This window comes from Drosophila suzukii, chromosome 3 (assembly GCF_043229965.1).
Source record: "Drosophila suzukii chromosome 3, CBGP_Dsuzu_IsoJpt1.0, whole genome shotgun sequence".
NCBI classification, from domain to species: Eukaryota; Metazoa; Arthropoda; class Insecta; order Diptera; family Drosophilidae; genus Drosophila; species Drosophila suzukii.
In genome coordinates, this window is record NC_092082.1 from 976,193 (window position 1) to 987,416 (window position 11,224).

The window sequence follows — 11,224 nt, forward strand, 5'->3', positions numbered from 1 at the left end:
TTCCGAGTCCTGTTTGCCTTGCTTGATTTGTTTTGGGAGCGAAATTAGCCGAGGGAATAGTACATGAAATTAGTGGACAAACAGAAGAGGGGTGGCTTATGAGCTGATATCTGTTCCGAAATTAGGAAGATAAACATGGAACAACTGGTAGCTTCTTTAGGAATACTCTAGGATTTTTTGATATGTGGAGTATTAGTAAAATTTATTACTACCCTTTGTAACTTTAAGATTTTTTAATGTTTTTTATGATGGGAATTTTAAGTCAACATCAAACGATTCTCCTTCGTAAATTCCTCGACATGAGACACATCTAAATTCCATGCAACTCCTTCTCCAATTTTCGCAGCTGCAAAAGTCAAAATGCGTGGCGTGTTCCAGCTCCGATTTCAATACCCTGCAAATAGCTTTAAGGCATCCAAATCCGCCACAGATACGATACGGATTCAAATCCCCCGACCATTGCCATTCAGCCAGCTGAAGCGAGAACAAACCAAACTTTAATGGCAGTCAACCAACATTAGAGCCAACAAACCGAAACCAAGTGACTAAATGCAGTCAACAAAATTAAACTCTAGAAATTATTGAAAAATATATAAGTTGGTTGACCCTCTTAAAGAGCCTTAAAAAAATAGATATATATTTTAACCTTTTAAAAATTTTAAAAATGTCTGCTACCAATTCAAATATTTTATTCGTCACAAATTACTTTTTAAGCATAAATATTTTTTCTAAGTGTTTCTCCTAAAGAAAACTTTATTTCTATCTAAAAGCTTTCGAAGCTGAATTTTCCACGCCCCTCCTCCCATGAGTTTTTCCCTCCGGCGCCCCCAGCACTGCGGAAACGAAAGAATTCTAATAAATGTCAGACGAGGACGCTCCCCAAAAGCAAATTCCTTTTGATGAACTCGAAATTGTGCACGTGCAAAGCCAGGACAGCGGCGGCGGTGGAGGGGCAAGGGGGGTCGAGATGGATGGGTGAGTTCCCGGGCGAGGACTCAGAGCCCGAGCCCAGAACAACCCCCAAAACACAAATGTTGGGGTGTGTCGCAGTTAACGAGTTCAAATGTATTCATGAGCCGGCTCTTACCAGCCAGCTGGCTTTTATGTGGGAGGTGTCGCGTGGGGGAGCGCCAGCCCCCTGCCAAAACCTCCCCCCTCGAGGACTTGGCTTCCTGCCAGCTGCGAGGGTTGCCTTTCCTGCCCGGCCCTGACTTATTGCCTCGCGGTCGTGTGGGAGGATGTGTCTCGGCCCGAAGGCCAGGAGCCCACCTCCCTGACGAATTCCACTCGATGTTTTGCAATTTGCAGGTGTTTTCATTTCCCATTTCGACCAGCTGTAGACATTTTCCATCAAGTCATAGGGGTTACGTTGAAAATCTTGATTGAAAAATAAAAGTCTTTTAAATAGTTGAAATCTAAAATAATAACAACTGATTCCTAGAATTCTTAACCAAACCACTAAATCATTTTTATTTAAATTATGAATTGAATATTTGGTGGATCGTATATAATCCATTTTAATAGGCCAGCATAGAGTGTTCAAATTCTTGAAGCCATAACTTAATTTGCGTTCATTAAAACAAGTAATTTCTTTGAACTTTTAAGAACCTTTTCAGCTAACATAATTTTTCGAGTGCACTGGTTCCGAAATGATGTTTGTGTGAAAAGTGCGTAAGCCGCAATGGAGAACATGGAAAAGAAACAAACACTTCTCCCCGAATGGGGTGATAACAGGCCCTCTCTGGACAGCCCTGATCTCTGATGCTGTCCAGAAGTCGGAAAACGATCAGACGATCCGCAGACCAATTGATCGAACTATATAAAATAAAATATTTCCACATAGATTTCCCAAATAAAGCGAATGCGGGGAATATCAGTGGCGGCTCGTTAAATTTCCCCGAGGGGGATGGGTGTGTGGGGCAGTGTGTACGTGGCATTGATAGCACCTCGAGGGTCTGCGGGCCATCAATTCTCGTGTCTAATTTAGTGGCAGTTGGTGCCGCAACAAATCGCCTTCATTAGGCTCACAAATCGCTCGCTTATTGGCACGCCACTCGGTTAAAAATTTATGCGAATTTATTACGGCCTAAAAAGCGAGTGCAAATTGTGCAAATGCGCCCATTCAGTACAGTAGTTAACAGCTATGGCCACCCCGCTGCGCTGACCATCCATGACAATGATCGTTATGGGGGGACCCCGATCCCTGCCGATCTCCGATCTTTTCGAGGTGTCGTACTGGGCAGTGTGCCGAACGAGGATCCCGGCCGCGTCCAAAGTGGGCTTAAATGAAGCGATTTCTTGGCCCGACCAACCATCTGTTATAAATTGATGGCGGGGCTAAGTGAACTGCTGTTGTTGAAGGATTCTATTACCACTTCATGGGGTTATTAGTTGCCTTAATCAGGAAGTGAGCAGGTTTTATATGGCTTCATCATGTGATTTTTATTTAGTTATTATAATTCTCTGTTTGATATTAAACTACTGGAAATGGAACTAGTGAACGATAATCAGGGTTTGAAATATTATCCACCTACTGAGAAGGTATAATAGACTGTATATGGTAGTTGGTAAATATATATCTCAAAATTGATCAATCTTTAATATTACTAAAAAACATTCCTAAGATCTTCCAAAAACTAAACCGAACCCCTCAACTCTTCAGTTTCACGCACCTATTCGATGCTTCTGCACTCTATCCCCAGACAGCTCCGACTTTCTACCATTTCACATCCATGTGGCCTGCCAATCAGAGGTGCCACGTAGCATTATATATATTTCCCCGTTTTTTCGGGGTATTTCGCTTTATTTATCTGGCACATAAATAAAATATTTTCGGTACTCGCTGGTCAGCTGTTTCCCATCAACGGCGCTTGCCACATGGGCTCTAGTCCATCGATTGCCACGGGAATGGGAATGGGAATGGGAATGGGTTGTCGGTGGTCTTCAGATTCAGATTCGGATTCTATCACCTTTGCGGGTCTCTCGCAGTGGAAGTGGCATAAAGAAGCGCTAATGTTGCATTAAATTCAGCTGAAATCAACTGTTAAGTGGCTTTCAGTGAGCTATTTAATTCTCGAACACCCAAAAAGACCAAAAGGCGATATAAATACGGAATTTCATAAATAAATATGCGTCTGCGATCCGAACTTGAATGGCTTTTTTCTCTTGAACATCTCAGTAGTTCTTTGTTTTTAGGGGCAAGTAAATAACATAGAGGATGTTATGCTTCGAGCAATTATGAATGTTTTGGCAGGCCGAGTTTTGAGCAATCTGTGAAATTCTACAAAATTCTGGCAGCTGTTGAGGAAGTAAATTAAAATTTGATTTGATTGAGCTGTGAGTTGGAAATGGGAGAATTTAAACATCCTGTTGGATATGAATGAAAGTAAGCACGTTTTAGCATTGTGATAAAATGTGTGATTAAGTTGGGGATTGTAAACAAATATTACCCAATTGATCGTAAACAATTTTTAATGAGTTGAGAGCTATTATATACCGAAAAGCGGGGTTCATTTTTAAAATCGATGAATCATAGCTACAAAAACCATTACTTAACCTTCTATTAACTTGGATCCCATCACCTCTTCTTGATCTCAGATTGTGTACCAATACCTTGTTCTCAAGCATTTTTCTATCTTCCCAGCCAACTTTCAACCTTTCCAAACCGACCCAAAACCCCGAAACAGAGGTCGAAACCTCTGGGTTGCCTTCTCCGTATGCAAATCTCGAGTGAACGGATCGCAAAGGAGGTCGTCAATTGTGGCTCCTCGCATCCGCAGAACTCACAGAACACCGAACAGAAGACTGCCTCAAACTCAAAGGCTTGTCAGCATTTCGTCAAAAGACACATGTTGCCGTCGAGTTGGGGCTTCAAAGCTTCAGAGCCAGAAGACAAAAGACAAAAGGCGGGGACAGCCTATTCTAACGAGAATAATATAGTTCTCCATTCTCTTTATTTATATTTATGGCGGTCGACGAAAGGCTTCTTAGAAAACGCATAAAACCTGCGCCAAGACAGCTCCACATGCTACGTAGACTGTGGCCAAATGTGCACGAACGATTGACTGTCGTGAAGCTTCGTTTAAATGCGTTTTTAATTAATTATGCGACGCGCGTGCCACATGCAACGTGCTGCAAGCGAGGGGCAAGTATATGCAGCAGGCAGACTTCAGTGACAACACACGATCGACATAAAAATGCAGACGTCGGGCGGGGAGGTCGTAAAAATGCGGCAAGAAATTTTCAAATTTGTAAAACGCAGAAAATTCCCAAAACGCAGGAGGATCTTTTGGATGCACTGGAAGAAAACAGTGGATTCCAGGAGTATTTTCTGTAAAAATATATCGTAAAAGCTAATGTTTTGGTTCAACGACTTAAGCATCTGCCGATAACATTACATTTTTTAGAAATAAATTACTTAAGTTATACATAAGTATTATATTAACCTCTGGTATTTATTGTTATTGATGTATTGCTTATGCCGAAACGTAATTTATATTTTTGGAAATTGGATTCTGTTTTTTTCTAATGTTTAAAGAAACATGTATTCATCAGATAGAGCCTTCCATACCGAAGTGATTTCCCCTCACAATAAGTTCTTGAATCCAGAACTCAACGTTTGTTTCTTTCAGTGCACATTCCCTTAACCCCTTGGTGCCCCTCTTCGGTAGCCTGCCACGCATGTGTTAATCTGCGTGGAGCACAATTAATTTTCTGCAAATGCCTGGCAGGCAGCCTCACTGAACCCAACAATGCGCCTCGAGAGATCTCGGGGCTTATATATTTTATTAATTACGCTCAAGTGCTCTGGAAGGGTGAGACGAGGGGCGCAGTCCGGGGGAAGTGCTCTGCCGGGGCTAATTACTGAAAAATTGGCAGTTGTCGTTGATTTTATGGTAAATTATTTGTCAGCAAGATGGAAGATGGCCAGTGGAAGATGCCAACTGCCGACGACGACTGCCGACTGGCGACTTGCGACTCTTCAAATGTCTGTCTTCGAGGAGTGGGTTAAGTCGTGGGCTGCCGGGGGCCGGGGGACCTGCCTAGACAGATTTATGGCTGGCATTTGAAAGTTTATGTATAACTAAATGCGGTTTTGATTTTAGTTGCAGTTTGGCTCAGCCGGGCAGCTGCTCCGGGAAATAGAAAGAAATCGTGTTGGAGGAGACGGGAACATCGATCAGTTGCGGATATAATAAAAAACAGGATAAGGAATGGTGATGGTCCTCTGGTTAAAATGGGTGACATAAATACTTGACCCTCATGAAGCTGTCAGCACTTAAAAATATTTAAATAATTGCTTACCTTAGTGTTCTAAAAAAAACCGTAGATATTCCTATCCTATCCGCTCAATCTAAGTATCCCCTCCTCATCCAAATAAATGAAGCTATGTTCCATGTGATGGCCTGTAAATCAACCAGATCACGCACTTGAAATAAAACTGTCAAAGATCTCTGGAGAACATCTAGTTCTGGCCGCGGATAGTATCGAATAGAACCTGAAACTGAGTTCAATTTAACCTTTCCCGTCCTATAAATACCCATAACGATTTGAGGCGACATCGAAGGCAGTTGTCCGGGCAATTTATAGATGGTTTCGATGGGCTGGGTTCTCGTGTATCGTATCTTAGGAATCCAAACTCAGGGGCCACCCAAAGTCCCGCCGAGAGTGCCGGATAGCCATTAAAAACGACTCGAGTCGGGGTTCTTTTTATGATTGCCACTAATCAGAGGCATACTTTGCATATTTCGACTAATTTTCATTAGCCGAATGGCTTTTGTGTCTCTCTGATTTTTATGAACACGACCACAAATTTTAGTTAGTTGGCCAAAGACAAATGCCCCATAAATTGTCGGCTGATTAGTGCAACAATTTCAGGGTCATAAAACTTAATAAAACCCCATAAAATCGGTGCAGCTGGCAAAGGATCCGCGAGTTAGCACTCGAATGTATCTCATAGATACACAAGCGAACGGCCATAAAAATCAAATTGCAATGTCTAAACGACTGTAAGCGACTAATTTTGCACAAGTTAATAAATTTGTTTCCCCGTTTTTTCTTGTTTCCTTCGGAGGAGTAACAGGCACACAGATCGTGCTCCAAAAGCTGATCTTCATATTTAGTAAGCTGCAAATTATTACCACAATTTCCAGACGCAATTTGCCAAAAAAAAGGAAAAAGCGAGAAAAAATGCGGTGCAACGAGCAGAACGCACAAGGAAAACATATGGAAAATTATAGTAATAAATACTTTCGGGGACCAAGGGGTTTATGAACACTGGACGACACGCAGCCAGGCACTTGGAGGTAAATCTGAAGAAAAACGATAATGGCAGCACTAATAAATTGCGGCCAACATGTTGCATGCTGCACGAGGCCGGGGTGCTCCCCCTGCCCCTCTTGTAAGACCCCCTTTTGTGGATCCCCTCCCTCAACTCTTCCTCTTTCCACTGCACCTGAAGTCGCCGCGTGACTCAAAAACTCCGTTCAACAACAACAACGCAACGCCGGGGCGTGCAATTAGAGTACAACGTTTGCCATTCAACTGGGAATACGCTTATACAGTTAGAGAACGGGTCCCCCATACTTAAAGAATAATACAAAAATGGTATAATATTTAAAAATATTGATTAGGGTCACTTTAAATGATTATAACAATTTATATACATATTTTCGTTCTAATTTCCATTTTAGTCTTCATATTCATTCTGTATTAATTTACCTATTCATTTCCAGCGTTCATTTTCTTATTCATTTAGGTATTCATATTCATTTTCGCATTCCTTAAATTCTAAAATTAATATTTCTATTCAAATTCCATTTTTTTTCATTTAACAAGTTACTTCTTAATGTCTAGATTTTTCTCAGTGCCTACCTTAATGCAAATCACGCACCAAAAGGGGCAGAGTGGGTTGCAAAGAGGGTCAGGCTGAGCGGAGCGGACCCCGAGGGACACTTATTAAAAACAGTTATTAAATGCGACAGGCAACGCGCTTGGAGATTTTTGGTGCGTACCCACATCGACGTCCCATTCCCACTCCCAATCCGAGGCCCAAGTCCAAGACCCATACCCACAGCCATATACCCCAGTCCACGTCAAAAACTCCAGTCTCAGTCCCAATTTGAACTCCATTTCGGACAAAGTCGTGCAATCCCCCGCGGCTTTGCACGTGTTCTCTCCGCCTCGAATTCTCCCTCTCATATTTGTATTTGGATAAGGACATGCGTACGAGCGGCGTCCGCGTTTCCATCGACATCCAGAGCGGCGTCATAGCCGCCTGTAGCGTCCACAGTACAGTAAACACTTGGATTACCATAAAAACATACAGTTTCAAAAATTCAACTAAAGATTAACTGATGAGTTTCCTTAAAAATGTCAAATTATATCATCATATCAAACAAACCATTAGAAATCGAATCCAATAGTTTTCAAAGTTTGAAGTTTACAAAGAACTTATAAGGGATGCTATAAGCATCCAATACAAAATGGATAGTCCTCTTTGCGCACCAAATATATCGTTGCATACTTTCAGACACCTTTACACAATAGGGACCTCTTTCTTCTAAAAATAAAAATACTTTATTTTATTATTATCGAGTTTTCACTGTACCCTTGCTCACACTCTAGTTGCCATTACAATTTCATGCGGTTGCTCAGCTCGCAGTATCGCAATATTGGATTTCATGTTTGCCACTTTTTACAACGCACTGCGTCGGGCGCGGCTTTTGGCAACATTTTATGCTGATTACACGTCTAATCCTCAGCGTGTGCCGTCGTCCTATTGGGTCAATGGCATGGCAGGAGGCGGTTTTAGAAGGAGAGGGTTTTCAAAAAGGGGGATGGGATGGCTGGGATAGACTGGAACCAAGACAGCGTCATTCAATTGCTGTTTGCGCCATTGGCGTTTAACGTTGGCCAAGAATACCTCTAATTGAGTACAGGGTGCCAAGATGTCACCAACAATGGAGAAATGTAGAGAAGCCCCTGAGTTTTCGGGATCTTTTCTAGGTCTTCTATGGGAGCTCAAGATGGAAAGAGGGAAATCGAAAAATGTTAGGGGAGGCATTGGCAAAGAAGCCGTATTGTCACTTCCTCTAAACGTTAACAAGCAAACCCATTTTCTAAAGAAACCATATATGAGTGATAAAGAAATTTAATTAAAATTTAAAAGGTTATTGGTTTCCGCGTTGAATAAAAGAACCCTTAAAAAGATGTGACAGTTAAAGAAACATTTCAATATATTTGTTTTATATGGAATTTTAATTTAATCTAAAGTACAGGTTTTAATAATTTAAAAAGTACATCATTAATAATATACTTTGGTAGAAACATTTCCATAATATTGAACCCATTTAGAGCACCCTGTTTCCTGACAGGGAATAAACGCTCTCCATGGGATCTCAGAGCCCAGACGGCGGATCCACGTTGAACCAAGGGCCATGGCGTTTAATTGGAATCTTGGGCAAATATAGAAACAAATAAAGGCACGACGAGAATCCAATAAATGTCCTGCGCTGCACGTGCAGGCCGCCAGACGCCGCCGCCGTGGGATCGAAGTAAAAAATGCTGGGATGGGAATCGGAATTGGAATCGCAGGGGGAATGGGATGACGATGGGTCTCTGCGACTGGGCAGCGTTAATTGAACGCTCATGAAATTGGATAAATTGCCCAGAAGGAGAGATTTGGCAGGAAGGGAATGGATATGCGAATGGGAGTGCACACAACTCAGCACACAAGCGGTGTCACAACAATCGATTGTCCTTTTGTGCGCCCGCATTTGCTGACATCATCACAAAGACCGGGGAATCACTGAATCACCACCCCTGCGAATGCACTTCCGACTTCAATAAATCTACAGTGGGTTTCTTAAGGTCTTAAAAAATACACGCCCTGAAAAATATACGACTGCACTTACTATTCTAAAAATATTACAAAGCCGCGTTTTGTTAGAAAATAAATTGTATACTAATTTTAAATTACCCTGCAGTAATGTCTTAGTAAGTAATGGTATTAAATTGTAAAAATGTTATCATATATCTTAGGATAGTTTCCAATGGACATTAGTTTTTAAGTGACAGCCTCGAAATTCGAATTTTCTCTTAGCTTGCAACTAATCAACCACTGTACTTCGTGCTCAACTGGATGTTCCGTTTTTAGAATCTATAGATTGATCATAAGACACGTGTTCCGCCGGAGACTAACCCCCGGAATCTGCCGTTATGCGGTGCACGTGTTTGGATTTGTGTTTATCATCGAAAGGATTCGGCTGACGATGCGACCGGAAGCCCTTCGGCCGCAGTGAAACCCTATCGCATTGGGAAAATCGATGCCAGACGCATTCTGTTACCAAGGACCCTCACCTTTTCCGCTTTTCCCACCTCCTTTTTCAGTGGGTGGCGCCCGGTGGAGCAGACGCCATTGCTGCGCAGTGGATAAACTCACAGAGAGAATCTGAGGAAACAGAGAGAGCTCCAAACGCGGGGGAGACATATTTGGAGAGAATTTAGAGAAGAGGAAAACTTTCAAAATCTACAAAGCTGAAGGGAGCCCTACGCTCCCTTAAATGTTTTTGCTTGACGTAATATGCGCCCCTAAATTTCCCCTCTTATCACCTTTGAAAATGATTTCTTAAAATTAGACTATCACTTTTTAAAACGGGATTTAATCTAAATTTCTGACCCTCGTTTAAAAGATAAATTTGTATGTAGGGAATTCAACCACAAATTCAAAGAGGTATCCCACGTCCAAATCGGGATCCAATAACTCAAGTTATGGAATCCAGAAGTGCAGTTTTGGGTTCCCATTCTGAATACCATTGAAATTACGGAAAAATCGAATATGAAAATGGGTTAAATTTTAGACTCTCGTTTTAAAGGTAAATTTTAATGTGGACTTTTAGATAATTCAACCACAAATTCAAAGAGGTATCCCACGTCTAAATCGGGATCCAATACCTCAAGTTATGGAATCCAGAAGAGCAGTTTTGGGTTCCCATTCTGAATACCATTGGAATTACGGAAAAATCGAACATAAAAATGGGTTAAATTTTTGACCCTCGTTTAAAAAGTAAATTTGAATGTAGACGTTTAGAGAATTCAACCACAAATTCAAAGAGGTATCCCACGTCTAAATCGGGATCCAATAACTCAAGTTATGGAATCCAGAAGTGCAGTTTTGGGTTCCCATTCTGAATACCAGTGAAATTACGGAAAAATCGAACATGAAAATGGGTTAAATTTTAGACTCTCGTTTTAAAGGTAAATTTTAATGTGGAATTTTAGATAATTCAACCACAAATTCAAAGAGGTATCCCTCGTCTAAATCGGGATCCAATAACTCAAGTTATGGAATCCAGAAGTGCAGTTTTGGGTTCCCATTCTGAATACCAGGGAAATTACGGAAAAATCGAACATGAAAATGGGTTAAATTTTAGACTCTCGTTTTAAAGGTAAATTTTAATGTGGACTTTTAGAGAATTCAACCACAAATTCAAAGAGGTATCCCACGTCTAAATCGGGATCCAATAACTCAAGTTATGGAATCCAGAAGTGCAGTTTTGGGTTCCCATTCTGAATACCATTGGAATTACGGAAAAATCGAACATGAAAATGGGTTAAATTTTTGACCACCGTTTTAAAGGTAAATTTGAATGTGGACTTTTAGATAATTCAACCACAAATTCAAAGAGGTATCCCACGTCTAAATCGGGATCCAATAACTCAAGTTATGGAATCCAGAAGTGCAGTTTTGGGTTCCCATTCTGAATACCATTGGAATTACGGAAAAATCGAACATGAAAATGGGTTAAATTTTTGACCCTCGTTTCAAAGGTAAATTTTAATGTGGACTTTTAGATAATTCAACCACAAATTCAAAGAGGTATCCCTCGTCTAAATCGGGATCCAATAACTCAAGTTATGGAATCCAGAAGTGCAGTTTTGGGTTCCCATTCTGAATACCAGGGAAATTACGGAAAAATCGAACATGAAAATGGGTTAAATTTTAGACTCTCGTTTTAAAGGTAAATTTTAATGTGGACTTTTAGAGAATTCAACCACAAATTCAAAGAGGTATCCCACGTCCAAATCGGGATCCAATAACTCAAGTTATGGAATCCAGAAGTGCAGTTTTGGGTCCCCATTCAGAATACCATTGGAATTACGGAAAAATCGAACATGAAAATGGGTTAAATTTTTGACCCTCGTTTCAAAGGTAAATTTTAAT

General features: G+C 41.0%; 1 pseudogene; it reads left to right on the forward strand.

Annotated features, from left to right (window-relative positions):
* The first annotated feature begins 859 nt into the window (after positions 1–859).
* LOC108012336 (uncharacterized) lies at positions 860–1,393 on the forward strand (annotated as a pseudogene).
* The last annotated feature ends 9,831 nt before the right edge of the window (positions 1,394–11,224 follow it).